Source organism: Rhinatrema bivittatum, chromosome 10 (assembly GCF_901001135.1).
Source record: "Rhinatrema bivittatum chromosome 10, aRhiBiv1.1, whole genome shotgun sequence".
Taxonomy (NCBI): Eukaryota; Metazoa; Chordata; class Amphibia; order Gymnophiona; family Rhinatrematidae; genus Rhinatrema; species Rhinatrema bivittatum.
Window position 1 is genome coordinate 60843743 of NC_042624.1, and position 16520 is coordinate 60860262.

General features: G+C 41.4%; 1 protein-coding gene across 5 annotated transcripts in view; it reads left to right on the plus strand.

Moving 5' to 3' along the window:
- The window catches only part of CEP350 (centrosomal protein 350), a 358722-nt gene that overhangs the window by 283623 nt on the left and 58579 nt on the right, over positions 1 to 16520 (plus strand). The window lies entirely within an intron of this gene.

A 16520-nucleotide genomic window follows, 5' to 3' on the forward strand; every position in this document is an offset into this window, starting at 1 on the left:
ATAATTTAAATTTAAAGATTATTTACTTATGATAATTTGGTAGAAAAAAGAGAGAGAATATGGTGCGATTGGCCTTTTGAAACAGATGGAATGGCTTTGAACCTTTTGGGGGGGAGGGGGTTGGGAACTGATGGAAGGTAGTATTTACATTTGAGGGGCTAGTTTAACTGTGTATGAATCAGTAGTAGATCTGGAGGTTAGTATTATAGCATCCTCCTTGATTAGTATAATTATTTAAGGATCTGAGGTGGCTAGGTAACTTATTTGGTACATTGTCATTCAATGTTATATACATATGTACTGTTTGTTATAGACATCAATCCAGTGGAGTGTCTTTGATGATAAATGTCATTTTAATTTATCAATGTTTTAGTTATAAATTATTTTTTCTCGTATTTTTGACCAGTTCACCCAGTTTATTGTTATGAACTTGTGTAGTTATGTCTAGTTTCATGGTGGTGTTTATCTTGTTTTTGTTGATTTTACTCAATATGTTGTTTTGATATTTTTATTTTACTCTGTGCTGCCTAGAGTCCTTTAGAATTAGATGACTTGTATAATAAATCACTTTAATCATAATTTGAACAGGTGATTAAGAAATTAAGGTTAAACTACAGTGCCTGAATGGCACTTTTGAAAGAATTTCCTACCTAAAATATTTGTCTGTAATTGTCCATCTTGTCTGCTGAGAAGATCTGACTATCTGGAGGCTGCATTGTCCTTAGTTGGTCAATTTAGATTACTTGTTAGTGAAATGAACACCTCTAACATCTTCCTTCTACCATTGTAATCTCAGCAATGATCTTATTCTCCATGGACAATCGGGACAATATTAGCTACACAAGTGGATAATGATATCCAACAGCACTGCCTCGGACCATGCTCTCACAGGGCTCAAAAAGGACCTAGAAGTAGTTTTTGAGCATGTGTCCATTCCCATGTAACTGCCATTATGAGAGTCTCCTCAGTTTTTTCACTTATACTGAAGCAAAAGAACATGTTGCAGTCTCTGTCTTCAAAGCTGCTCAAATGTTTTAGATTTGTTTTTTCTTCTTGTATTCTTTCTTCATTTCCTCCTATTAAATGTTTGTTTTTACAAGTCTCCTTAAAAAAAAATAAATCATAGAAATAGGTTTTCTTTTTCTTCCTCCTCCTCCTTACTTCAGCATAGAGTTTGACTTGACTTTGGTGTTTGTGATGTCAGGTAAAAAAAAATGTAAGACTGCCCAAATTGCAACTTTAAAATGTCTAGCCTAGATTTTCACAACTGCTTCCTCTGCTATCTTAGGTCTTTCACACGATAGTTGCAGTTGCTTGACACATGTGGTTGCATGTTCCTGTAAGCCTTAATTTACAGAGATCTAAAACTTAAATACTAAGTTTCTGTCTTCCAGAGAAGAAAAGAAAAAAAAACAACCTGCGGCACTGGTCCCTTGGATACCAAATCAGTCCTATCATGCTAGGTGCCAAAACTTGCCAAAATATCTTTATAATACCAAAAAAGGGAGAAAGGAAAAAGTTTATACTTGGTGCAGTAGGACCATGTCATCAACTGAACCAAAGATATGTCAAGTAGTAATACATTTGTAATCGTTTTCACATCCCCCGACACAGACCGTGTTTCGATTGACTGCGTCGGGAAGGACCTCAATCTACAATTCAGAAACAAAGTATAAATATTTAGAAATAGCTGGACAAAAAGGCATAACAAAGAACACAACTGGCATAACAAGATTGTATTATAGGGACAGCCAAACACCAATATTCTCTGTGATACAGAATATACAATTGAATGGCACATCAAACGGAACTTCCAGTGAGATAAGGTTAAATAGGTTGTGAAGGAAGGAAGTGTGCCAAAAGTAAGGTCATGTGATAAACTGTCAGTCAAAGAAGCAAGACTAGCATATTATTCAGACAATGTACATTAGCAAAATAAAACATCAGTGTTGGTATTAATAAATCAATGCAAGCCAAGAAAGAGAGCAGCGAGAACAATAGTTTAGAAGAAAATGGACCATTCAGTATTAATATTGAGCCCATTTTTTATTCATGATGTATTAAAATGTGAGTGCAGTCACCGCCACGCAAGGAGGGCAAACAGATCTAAAGAATGCAAAAACGTAATTGTGTAAGCGAATGATACTTAGCTTGCCAATGTTGTACTAAGGGTACATTGTCTTTGGCTGTCCAAATACAAGAGCAGTGCTCATATATACGTGTATGAATGCTGCATCCAGTTTTGCCAGCATAAACCCTTTTGTGGAACAGTCAAAGGAAAAGCAGAGATGAAAAGTTTTTTTTAACATTAATAGGATTAATGAAATCGGAAAGAATGAAGGAAAAATCACAGGCTTTACAGTGTCCGCAGGGTTTATGGCCATCAGTGGGTATGGGGGTAGTGCAGGAGGAATGGAATTCAGGCACTACTAGTACTTAACACAGATTACGGCCATGACAGAAAGCAAATAGGAGGAGTTTATGGAAGACTGAGTGGGGAATCAAACTGGGCCAGTGGCAGCGAATAGTGGAGCATGTAAAGTGGCTCGCAGGGGAGAAAGGGAGAACACAAGTGATGACATTGTCAGTGTCCCGAGATGCTTTAGTGAGCAACAGATCATGGTTGACATATGCATCCTTGAAAGCCCTTTTTGAATACCTTGGATGGATAACCACATTGTACAAAGTTATCACAGATAACTTGCACCAAAAATTCGTCATATGTGGAGCACAGTCAGTATAAATGAAAAAATTGGCTGACGGGGATGTTATCCCGAAGTAGATATGTGCAGTTCAGTTGTGTATCACAGAGAATATTGTGTTTGGCTGTCCCTACAATAGGATCATGTTATGTCAGTTGTGTTCTTTGTTCTGCCTTTTTGTCCAGTTATTTCTAAATATTTATACTTTGTTTCTGAATGTAGATTGAGGTCCCTCCCGATGCAGTCAATCAAAATACAGTCCATGTCAGGGGACTGTGAAAGTGATTACAAATATACTGCTACTTGACACATCTTTGAAACTCAATAAACTCTCGTTCTAATTTGACCACTCCTTTCTTATTACATTGCTATTGATGGTCTGGACATCCACTGCTTGTTTACAATAACTGAACAAGCCAGCAGTACGTCCTCTCCTGAAGATGTGATCTACTCAGCATTTCTACAGAAGATGGCAACTTCGCACTACAGAAACAGAATTTAGGGGAGGACATGTTTGGAATCTTAAAATACATCCAAGCTCCCAAATGAGTATTAGTCCCAATCAGAGTTCAAGAGCTTCAGTCAAGGATGCGGCTAACCCCAGTAACAATATTGTCAGTGGGTAGGAAGCTAAATCTAAATATAAGGTACAAGCTTGCTTGGATCATAGGATGGTTCGACTCCTACATGAATTGGTTGTAATAGTCGTCACTAAAGTGGGCTAGGCATTCAAAATCCCACTTGGGTACCTCTCTAAGAAAAGATACTAAACGGATATTGCAAGTAAAGTCTTCTAATTGGACATCAAGGATATTGGCACACCAATTCCATATGGTACCATATACTGCAAAAATTGATGGATGCTGCCTCACAACTTTCTTCAGATTCTCAGTATCTGTTTACCTCTCATTTAAATGAGGCTAAACAGTGTGCCAAACATTTGAGTTGCTTTTCTTATTATGTCTTCTGTATTGCCTCAAAGCATCAACAGTTCAATGGGAGCCAAAAGACTAGCTTGATTGAAAGCATCAAGTCTTTGAGAGGATATACATGAAAAATTAGCTGAGGCTCTTGTACAGAAGGTCACCTCTTCAGTGATAAAGGAAAAGTGGACCTAATCAAAGATCACTGATCTACACCCTAAATGTCAGGAGCCACTTAGGACAGGAACCTACAGAGTAGGCGATAAGAATATAAGAAGTTGCCAAACTGGGTCAGACTGAGAGTCCATCAAGCCCAACATCCTGTTTCCAACAGTGGCCAATCCAAGTCACAAGTACCCAAACATTGCTTATTGCTTATTAATTACTATCATAGCAGCATATGGATTTATCCTCTAGAAACTCATCCAAACCTTTTTTAAACCCAGCTACACTAACTGCTGTAACCACATCCTCTGGCAATGAATTCCAGAGCTTAACTATGCGCTGAGTGAAAAAGAATTTTCTTCGATTCGTTTTAAATGAGCTACTTGTCAACTTCATGGGGTGCCCCCTGGTCCTTCTAATATCTGAGAGAGTAAGTAACTGATTTACATTAACTTGTTCAAGTTCTTTCATGATTTTGTAGACTTCTATCATATCCCCCCTCAGTCATCTCTTCTCCAAACTGAACAGCCCTAACTTCTTTAGCCTCTTATTTTGGTCGCCATTCTCTGCACTTTCTCCAGCTATATCCTTTTTGAGATGCGGTGACCAGAACTGCACACAGTATTCAAAGTGCAGTCTCAACATGGAACATACAAAGGCGTTTTTGGTTTTTTTTAATTTAGATTTTATATTCCGCTTTTTGCACTTTTTTCAGCACTTCAAAGTGGATTACATTCAGGTACTGTAGGTATTTCCCTATCCCCAGAGGGCTTACAATCTAAGTTTGCACCCGAGGCCATAGAGAGTAAAGTGACTTGCCCAAGGTCACAAGGAGAGACAGCAAGACTTGAACCCTGGTCTCCTGGTTCTTAGCCCACTGCTCTAACCACTAGGCTACTCCTCCACTCTGACATTCACTCACTCCACTCTGACATCATCTGTTTTATTTTCCATTCCCTTCTTAATAATTCCTAACATTCTGTTTGATTTTTTGATCACCACAGCATACTGGGCCGACGTTTTGAATGTATTATCCACTATGACGCCTAGATCTCTTTCCTGGGTGGTAACTCCTAAGATAGACCTAACATTGAACACAAAATGCTCACAATAATCCACAAAACCATACATAACAATGAACCCAACTGACTAAATACATTGTTCCAAAAGCATCATCCCCAACGAAACACAAGATCAGCAAACAAAGCCCTGTTCGCAATTCCCCCAATTTCCTCAGCAAACCTCACAACAGATGGAGAAAGAGCTACATCAATAGCCGGACCATACTTATGAAACACACTTCCAGAAAACATAAGGCTTCAAAACAACACAAAACTCTTAAAAAAAAAACTACTCAAAACATGGCTATTCCAACAAGCCTACAAAGAAGGTATTGGATAAGCTGACGGTATTGTAGAAGCCGACTGTACTAGATAAGCAGTTATCAACCTTTTGCATTTGTTTTTGTTTATTTCATAATTATGCTATTTAGCGGTGCTCCCACGATTGTTATTGTCCTTTGATATTTATACAACTTTAGTCTACAATATTTTAGATTAATTACTATTACTAATGTTTTACTTCTTTATATATTATAGCTGTCATCATTCTTTGACTATATATTATTGTACTTTCTTTGTTAAATAATTGTAAACCGTTGTGAAAATTCCTACTGATGCGACGGTATAGAAAACCAAATAAACCATAAACCATAACATTGTGTAACTATAGCAAGGGTTATTTTTCCCTATATTCATTGCTTTGCACTTGTCCAATTTCATCTGCCATTTGGAAGCCCAATCTTCCAGTCTCGCAAGATCCTCCTGCAATTCATCACAATCCACTTGAGATATAACTACTCTGCATAATTTTGTGTCATCCGCCAATTTGATCACCTCACTTGTTGTACCCCTTTCCAGATCATTTATAAATATAATAAAAAGCACCGGTCCAAGTACAGATCCCTGAGGCATTCCACTGTTTACATTTTTCCACTGTGAAAATTGACCATTTAATCCTATTCTCTGTTTCCTGTCTTTTAACCAACTTGCAATCCACAAAAGGACATCACCTCCTATCCTTTGACTTTTTAATTTTCTTAAAAGCCTCTCATGTGAGATGTGGTCGAACACCTTCTGAAAAATCCAAATACACCACATGTACCAGTTTACCTTTGTCCACATGTTTATTCACCCCTTCAAAAAAAATGTAGATTTGTGAGGCAAGACTTCTCTTGGGTAAATTCATGCTGGCTGTGTCCCATCAAACCATATCTATCTAAATGTTTTATGATTTTATGAACTCGCACGCTTCTTTCAGGATAAAATTACAAACACGCTAGCGCGTCTCCCTACCAACTCAACACCACCAGCTCTAAACTTCACCACTACATGTTCCCCCAGAGCCACCCTAGATTCCTTCGAGCCCACCACCCCTCTGGAGATAGAATCTACACTCAAGAAGCTGAAACCATCCAGCCACCCGATGGACCACATTCCAACGAAACTTCTGCTCCTTATTCCAGGCACTATCTCCAGATCTCTGGCCGACATCATTAACTGCTCCCTAGCCCAAGGAGTATACCTGGATGACCTTAAAACAGCATCTATCAAACCTCTCTTGAAGAAACCCAACCTGGACACAAATGAGCTCTCCAACTTCCGACCCATATCCAACCTCCCGCTGCTAGCAAAACTCAACGAGAAGGTGGTGAACACACAGCTTTCGGACTACCATGGAGGAACACAAAATCCTATACCCCTCACAGTATGGCTTCCGCAAGTCATCCAGTACCGAAACCCTCATCTCTCTAACAGACTACATCCTCAAGGGCCTAGACAAAGAGATTTCATTCCTGCTAGTTCTCTTAGACATCTCTGCAGCGTTTGACACCGTGAACCATAGCATCCTCCTCAAGCGCCTCTCAGACATTGGATTATCTGGATACACCTTCCAATGGTTCAGCTCATTCCTCAATAATAGAAGCTCCAAGATCACTATCAATAATAAAGAATCTCCTAACTTCAAATCTACTTTAGGTGTTCCCCAAGGCTCCTCTCTATCCCCCACCCTCTTCAATATCTACCTACTGCCTTTGTGCCAGCTGCTCACAAACCTTAACCTAATCCACTACTTATATGCCGACGACGTTCAGATCCTGATACCAATAAAAGAATCCCTTCCAAAAACTCTCTCCTTCTGGGAGAACTGCCTTAAGTCCATCAACCACTTACTCACCAGCCTGAACCTAGTCCTCAATGCAGCCAAAACAGAAATCCTTCTTATCTCCTCCGACCATTCTACCAGCCATGATCAGACAACCGCTATTCCTCAAACCACTCAAGTTAGAGATTTAGGATTCTTCATTGATAACCATTTGAACCTAAAAAAATCAATCAACAATATTACGAAGGATTGTTGCTTCAAGTTATGAAAAGACTCAAACCCCTTCTTCATCTCCAGGATTTCAGAACTGTCCTTCAGTCAACAATATTCTCCAAAACTGACTACTGTAACACTCTCCTCTTAGGACTCCCGATCTCTGCCACTAAACCACTACAGATGCTCCAGAACTCAGCAGCCAGGATATTAACCAACACCAACAGGAGAACTCAAATCACTCCTATACTTAGAAACCTACACTGGCTACCTATTAAATACAGAATTTTGCACAAAGCACTCACCATTATCCACAAATCCATCCACAACCAACTACCTCTAGACCTTCAGTTCCCACTCAAACTATACACATCTGCAAGACCCATCAGAGCGGCACACAAAGGAACCCTTCAAGTCCCCCCAACTAAATCCTCTCATCTAACTTCCACGAAAGAACGGGCATTCTCCACAGCTGGCCCCACCATCTGGAATAACCTGCCGACCGATCTAAGACTGGAACCCTGCCTGATTACCTTCCGAAAAAAACTCAAGACTTGGCTTTTCCTCCAAGCCTTCCCTTAAGCCTAACATTGCAACAGTACTTTCATTTAGCCCAATAGACTAAATGATCGACCCAGCCACTGTATATTCATACGTTCTCATTCTCCAGTTTCTTTCTGTCTTTTATTTCCTGGCTACTCTAGCCCCCAAGTTCATTCTCCCTGTTATTTGTAACTGCGCTTCGGCCTTCCTGTTATATGGTAATGTTTTTCAGTTCAGTTAATCCCTAAGTTTGATGTAAACGGGCCTGATATGAAGCTTGTCATGAAGTTCGATATAGAAACATGTTAAATAAATAAATATTACAGTTTCTATGATTTTTCCTGGGACTGAAGTCAGGCTCACCAGTCTGTAGTTTCCCGGATCACCCCTGGATCCCTTTTTAAATATCAGGGTTACATTGGCCATCTTCCAGTCTTCAGGTACATCGGATGATTTTAATGATAGGTTACAAATTTTTACTAATAGGTCTGAAATTTCATTTTTTTTAGTTCTTTCAGAACCCTGGGGTGTATACCATCTGGTCCAGGTGATTTACTACTCTTCAGTTTCTCAGTCAGGCCTACCACATCTTCCAGTTTTACTGTGATTTGGTTCAGTTGATCTGAATCATCACCCATGAAAACCTACTCCGGAACGAGTATCTCTCCAATATCTTTTTCAATAAACTCTGAAACAGACATTTTTTAATCTTTCAGTGATGGCCTTATCTTCTCTAAGTGCTCCTTTAACCCCTTGATAAATCCAATGGTCTTGTCACCTCCTTTCTACTGACTATGCTTCTTCCAGCATTCCACTGACTCTGGCCACTAGTTCATCACACACCATCTTTCTTATGAGATATCCTAAGCTCTGTTCTCCTTCATGCATATCAGTATTTCACCCCTCCACTGTGTACTCCTCACTTGGATTTCTGCAGGTCAGATATGAGTCTGCATTTCTTTACATTCAACTTAGTTGCCAAGCTCTCAACCACTCCTCAAACTGTCTTAGATCTCTCCTCATTCGATCTAATCCCTCAGTGATGTCCACTATGTTGCAGATCATAATATCTTCAAAAAGACAAAACTTTTCATACTGCTCATGAAAATATTGAACAAAATTGGCACCAGAACAGATCCCTGAGAAACGCCACTAGTTATGCTTCTATACTTGAGTGAACTTTACCGCAGTCCTCTATTGTCTCACCCCACCAATTTCTAATCCAGTCAATACTCTTGTGGCCCACCCCTGGATTTCAGAGTTTATTTATGGCTCTCCTGTGTGGAACAGTATCAAGAGCTTTGCTGAAATCCAAATATTCTATATTCAGCGCATACCCCTAATCTATTTGTTGGTCACGTAATCAAAGAATCTGATCAGATTTGTTTGACTTGATCTCCTTTAGGTAAAACTCTGGTCCAGATCCTTCAACTTGCTGGATTCAAAGATACATCATTATCCTTTCCTTTAATAGATTCATCATTAATTTTCCCAGTACATCATAATTTTCATATAACACATAAGAGCTGATCCATTAACACGACTAGTACAGAAAATAAATACATAAAAAAATCAAAATAAAACCAAATAATTGGTCAAAAGTGAGCTAGCCATAATCAATTAGTAAACATAATACAAGAATCTGTGCAAATTAATATAAAGACTGTTTACATAAATATCTTTAGTTGTGTGGTCCCTATGAGCCACAAAGAAGGTGCAAAGTGCAAAAAAATTGGGTAAAGCAGGTGTTTCCTCTTAAAGGAAATATTTGAAATCTGTTAAGGAGAGTTGGGAAGGTTCCAGTAATCTAAAGTCATCTGATGGTAAGAGGGTGTTTATGGTAATTCTTTCACTTAAATCACCACGGTAACCATTGGTTACCGTGGTGATTTAAGTGGACCATTGGTAAACATGTAATGGATATGTAGAAGGTACCAGTAAGTCCAGTGTTAATTATTTTTTATACTCAACGAATCTCTAAGATTATGACCTTCATAATAGGCTTCATTGTAAAGTTGTTTACAAATCACTTTCAAACTCAGCCTTATATTTAATCATTGGTCATTAAAAGTTCATTTTTTTCAAGTTGTTTAGAAATTGCACCACATCCCCTTATTGTACAGCTACACTGTAATCCATATATATTCTCACTTTTCTTCACCACATTTCTTATCTGAAAATTGTTTGACTGATGAAAGCCTTCCGCTCTAAGATAACACTGCCCGGTGACTCTGCCCGACACGGGACCGTGTTTCGGATTACAATGATCCTTTTTCAAGGGCTTAAATCACAGTAATAAAAAGGTTCAATGTATAGAGCTTCAGATAATACTTCACAATTATCAAGATGATGGCAAAAACATTTTGCATATAACGTTTAAAAACATTTTTTTTTGGCACTTACTATTGCAGTCATTGTTCAAATATGGCGGGATGGCATAATAGCGTTCTATTTCCGGTATCAGCAGAAAGACTGCATTTTTTTAGGCTTTTAAAGGGCTGAGCTGACAATCACTAAAGCCGTCGTAATTGAGGACTACTTTAAAGTAGAACCCCAGAAATAGGACCAGTTTATACTGAGTACTCCGACCAGATGGAAAAATTGGTGCATTTCAACAATTGTGAGTATGTAAAAAAAAAAATGTAAAAAATGTTGCACCTTGGTCTACAGCTCATAGTAGTCCTTCATAAAAAAGAAATGATTTGTGATTTTCATTTGTGCACTCTGCTGCATCAGAGCTTTCCATGGAGCAAATGATGGCTTCTCCAACCTCCAGCACAGCAGGATAGACTTCTTTGCAAGGAGAATGGCTACTGCAAGAAATTTCCTCCTACCCTGAGAGAGTGCATAACCACCCTCTCATATACACAGATAAATGGAAAGCCCAGACCAAGAAATGTCACAATCCATCATCTTATCAAGAAAATACATAATGTGATTCCAAAAAGACTGCCGTTTTTAGCATCCTATAAACATGTCAAAAACTACCAGGCAATATCTTACATTTCAAACATATCTGAACCCCACAACTTCATTTTGATCCCCCCTTACCCTAATGATGTAAGTTCTGTGAAGAATCTTCCTCAGGGACTCCCATGATCCGTAAATTCTTTCTTCGGCTACGATTTTCATGGTCTTCGAGTTTATCCTACAGGGACCTATTCTTGTTTTTGAGGTCGATCACGTTTGATTCAATGACTGACATGCACTCCTTGTGCTCTGAAAGTTTATTTTGTACACCGTTCATCATGGCTGCATAAACCTCTAACTTGTCACTTAACTCATTCATGGAGAATTGTATGCGCTGGAGCTGGTCCGTAAGAGCAGCCGACACGACTCGAGTAAGATCCTTTATGACCACCTCAGATAGGTCTTCTGCCACCGGGCCTTCTGGTACCATCTTGTCCTCGCCTCAATAATTTTTTCCAAGCCCATTCACTTAGGATACCCAGCCATCTCCACGCAACAACTGTGCATGCTTCAGCAGTAGCTCACCACAGCGTTAGGATGTGAGTTTGTAAGTTTGCAGTGTTTAAAATGCAGCTTTTCAGGGAAAACCCCACCAGCTCCTAGGGAGAGAGCGAGAGAGGCGTGCCATCAGGCTGATGACATAGAAATGCCTCCAAAATCCTAAAACTTTTAATGTAAGATGTTTTCTTTTTGGAGTTGAGAAAGAAAGGAGGATCCATTTATCTGTCCAGTTTCAGTAGTACTTCTGTCTCTTTTCAGTCTAATTCTTGGTTAATAACCAACTTTCTCAGTCCATTTGGGTTCTATAGCTTATATCAGCATTTCAAAGGATTTCTTATATCTCAGCAATCTATAGTGACAAGATTTAGGAAGAACTGCCTTCAACTTCGTCCCCCTTGAAAGGATCCACGTACACAGTGGGATTTAAACATACTGCTTGCTAAGTGTATGAAACAACTTTTTAAGCCCCTAGCCATCATTGACTCTTTAAAGGTACTGTTCTTGATTGCGGCAACCTCTATACGTAGGGCAAGTGAGCTACAAGCCTTGGTAAGACAGACTTTTTATTCATATTTTCAAGAATACAGTAGTCATAAAGACTCATCCAGAGCTCTTATGCAAGGTGGTTTCTCATTTTCATTTATATATATGAAGCCATCTTTCTTTCCAACTTTCTTTCCAAGACCATACTGCAAGAAGGATGAGCAAATACTTCATAAACTGAACTATAGAAGAGCTTTGTTATTCTGTTTGGAAAGGATTAAATTATACAGGAAATCTTCCCAATTAATTTCCTTTAATTGTCAAACAATGTGTCTTATAAAACAAACTTTATCCACTTGGATATATTATCCCAGGACAAGCAGGATGATAGTCCTCACAAATGGGTGACCTCATCAGATGGAGCCCTGATACGGAAAACTTCTGTCAAAAGTTTCTAGAAAGTTTCTAGAAACTTTTGGCTGGCACAATGAGCCTACTGAGCATGCCCAGCATGCCATGATATTCTCAGCCACAGGGGTCTCCCTTCAGTCTCTTTTTTTCCACCTTGCTGTAAGCATAGCGTATTAGGAGCTCTGGGAATTTTTCCCTCACTTTTTCCTCAAGGGAAAGAAAATATTTTCAGTCACAAAAAAAATTGTCATTGGGTCTCCCTTCGACATAGTATCGGTGAGTACATTTTTTGAGTGATTTTCGGTTGATTCCAGTCACCCTCACTCGGTATATCCGCTGATCATCGACCGTCACTCGGCCTAATTTTCTAACATGGCCTCCGGATTAAAAAAAGTCCAGATTGTAACCGTACTATGTCGATTACCGACCTGCACAATGTTTGTGTTTTGTGCCTGGGATCAGGCCACGATATCCGGGCTTGTTCAACTTGTGCCCAGATGACACCAAAGGGCAGGCGTGCCCGATTGGACAAGATGGAGGAGTTGTTTAAGAAAATAACCCCATCGTCATTGTTGACATTGTCTCCAAGAAGAATATCTCCCTCGGTTGCAAAACATCGAGGAGAAAAGAGGACCGGTGACTGTCCGTCACCGACCCCATCGGAGTCCTCTGTAGCATCTTCCTCGGCATCTAAGGAACATCGAGAAAAAAGGTACCATAGACACACCGTTCCACTGATCCATCGGATGGAATGACACAGCCATCGGCATCGAAGGACATCAAGCTGATGCCCAAGCAAGTCCGGGTACTGGAACCAACAAGCCCTTCCATACCCGAGGAACTGAGGCACTCTCCACCGGGCTCGGTGTTAGAGATTGTGCCACCACGCTCAGTCATGGAAAGTGTCAGTAGCACCAGTCTTACCTTCCCCTGTGACAGAGGACCCGGCCCCAGTTTCCAGGGAAGAGGTGACTTCCATGGTCCAGCAGGCTATCGTCGAGGCTTTTCGAAAATTTCAGCCTCCTTCCAAACCAACATCGGTACTGACTCCGACATCGACATCGGATCCGTCAATTTTTCAGCCTTTGCTGAACAAAATCGACGCCTTGATTGGTATATTTCCTCCACCGGCACAGACGACACCGGCGCCTCCGGTGCAACCATCGACTCCATCGATGCCTGCACATCCACCGGTGATTCCTTCCATTCCGATTCCGGGTTCACCGGAGGAAGATGACAGGGACTCTGATTCCGCCCCAGGGCCATCGGGCCTTCACCATCATCGAATACCGGCAAGACCATTGATGCCAGTTAAGGATCCCTCGATGCCAATGCGTCCCGGTCCATTGGGTGATACCCGGCATCGATTCCCATGGATGCCATCGAGACCCATCGATTCCCCATCAATGCCTTCCTTACCTCCTATGCTGCCAAAGCAGATTCCATCTAAATCTTCTAAAACAAAATACCATCTACAACAACAACCAGATGATCCTGAATCACCTCCTTGGAAGGACGTGGATACTGATACTGATTCAGAAGAACTACAGTCTGAACCTTCTCCACCAGAAGAGAGGAGGAAGTCCCCTCCTGAAGACTTGTCATTCACAAACTTCATTAAGGAAATGGCGGACACAATTCCTTTCAAATTACTGACGGAGTAGGACACAAGACACAAGGCTCTAGAAGCCCTTCAATTCATTGATGCACCAAAGGAGGTAATGGCAATACCAATCCACGAAGTCCTGTTGGAACTCCAGCATAGGTTGTGGGAGCATCCTTGCTCAGTGCAAGCTGTAAATAGAAGAACAGATGCCATATACCTGGTACAACATACCCCAGGTTTCCAAAAGCCCCAGTTGCCTCCTCACTCTGTGGTCGTCGAATCGGCTCAGAAAAAAGCCAGCAAACAGAAGCCACACTCTTCTACCCCACCAGGAAAAGAACAGAAGTTATTAGATACCTTAGAGAGAGAGGTTTTTCAGGGGTCCATGCTGGTATCTCGTATTGCGGCGTACCAGCTTTATATGACCCAGTACCAAAGAAACTTGTGGAAACAAGTTCAAGGTATTGCCGATGATCTCTCTCAGCAACAACAACTGGCTTTAAATACACTAATTGCAAAGGGGCTTGAATCTGGCAAACACTAGGTATGGGCTGCTTATGACTCATTTGAAACATCTGCCCGCCTATCAGCATCTGGAATTAATGCAAGGAGGTGGGCTTGGCTTAAGGCCTCGGACCTCAGACAAGAAGTCCAAGAGTGACTGGCAGATCTCCCTTGTACTGGAGAGAATCTCTTCGGAGAAAAAATACAGGCTACCGTCTCTCAGTTAAAAGACCACCACGAGACACTCCGCCAACTCTCCAGACTACCATTGGATCAGCCATGCTCAATCAGAAAATCGACTAGAAGGGAAACCAGGAGACCCTTCTATAGGCCTGGAAGATACTACCCACCTGCTTCTTCAACGCGTTCATACCGTTCACCACAAAGGGGACGAGCACGCCAACCAAAACAGCAAAAAACCCAACCACCACCACAAACTGGTCCAGCAGCGGGTTTTTGAAGTCAATCAAGAGAACAGAAGCCTTTCCATCAACCCTATGCCCCACTTACCAGTAGGAGATCGAGTCCATTTCAAACACCAGTGGAGTCTTATCACAAGAGACCAGTGGGTGTTAGCCGTACTAAATCGGGGATACCATCTAAAATTCAAAACAATACCCTCGAATTCTCCACCCATTCTACTTTGGACAAGTATGGTCATCACACCTCAACTCCAAGTAGAACTCTCTACTTTTGTTGACTGCCAGGGCTCAACAAGGCAAAGGGTTCTATTCCCACTATTTCCTAATTCCAAAGAAAACAGGCGGCCTTCGCCCTATCTTAGACCCCCGCAATCTCAACAAATTTCTTCAAAAAGAAAAATTTCGGATGGTATCTCTGGGAACCATCCTTCCATTACTTCAACGGGGAGATTGGCTCTGTTCTCTAGATATTCAAGACGCTTATGCACACATTCCCATTTCCACACAACATCGCAAGTATCTACGATTCATCGTGGGAAAACATTACCAGTATCGAGTCCTACCATTCAGACTAGCCTCTGCTCCTCGAGTATTCACAAAATGTCTAGCAGTGGCTGCTGCACAACTAAGGAAAAACAGCATTCATGTTTTTCCATACCTAGATGATTGGCTATTCAGAAGTCCATCCAGGCAGGGAGCTCTGTCTGCCTTGGAAAGCACAATAATACTATTACACTCCCTGGGATTTCTAATCAACTCTCAAAAATCCCACATCGAGCCATCTCAACTCCTCACATTCATCGGAGCAGACCTCGAAACCACAGTGGCAAAAGCTTTTCTTCCAAACAACCGTGCCAACACTCTAGCACATTTGGCGAATTCTATAATCCAATACCAGTTCACATCTGTCCAACTTCTAGTGCTACTAGGACACATGGCCTCGACGGTACATGTTACCCCTATGGCGAAGTTAGCCATGAGAAGAACTCGATGGACTTTGAAATCTCAGTGGCTGCAAGCTTTCCAACCACTGTCTCGCACAGTTCAAATCACCCACCAATTACGCCTATCGCTTCACTGGTGGACAAATCAAACAGCCTTGAAAGCTGGTTTCCCATTCCAACAGTCAACTCCGCAAGTCATCTTGACCACAGATGCCTCCAACTTGGGATGGGGAGCTCACGTCAACAACCTTCAAACTCGCGACGTGGACTATGCTCGAAATGAAGTGTCTAATAAATTTCTTAGAACTTTGAGCGATGCGATATGCTCTTTATGCCTTCAAAGACTGCCTCTCAAACAAGACTGTGCTGATACAGACGGACAACACAGGAGCAATGTGGTACATAAACAGGGAGGCACAGGCTCTTATCTGCTCTGCCAGGAAGTGGTGCAGATTTGGGCTTGGGCTCTAGAGTACTCCATGCATCTCCGAGCAAATTATCTGGCAGGCATACAAAACGTCCTAGCGGACGATCTCAGTCGACATTTCCATCCCACGAATGGTCTCTGGATCCACGTGTAGCGAGCAAAATCTTTCAACGCTGGGGTCGCCCAACCGTAGACCTCTTTGCGTCCAAACTGAACCACAAAGTGGAAAGGTTCTGCTCCCTCCACAGCCGTCGACAAGCATTCCCCAGGGGCGCCTTTGCTCGCCCCTGGAACACAGGTCTTCTATATGCGTATCCTCCAATTCCACTCATAGCCAAAACTCTCATGAAGCTACAACAGGACAGAGGAACAATGATCTTCATAGCCCCATACTGGCCTCGACAAGTATGGTTTCCCATACTCCTCGACCTCTCGATCAGAGAGCCAATTCACCTAGGCACAGCGCCCACTCTCATAACTCAGAATCAGGGCAAGTTGCGTCATCCCAGCCTCACAACTCTTGCCCTGACAGCTTGGATGT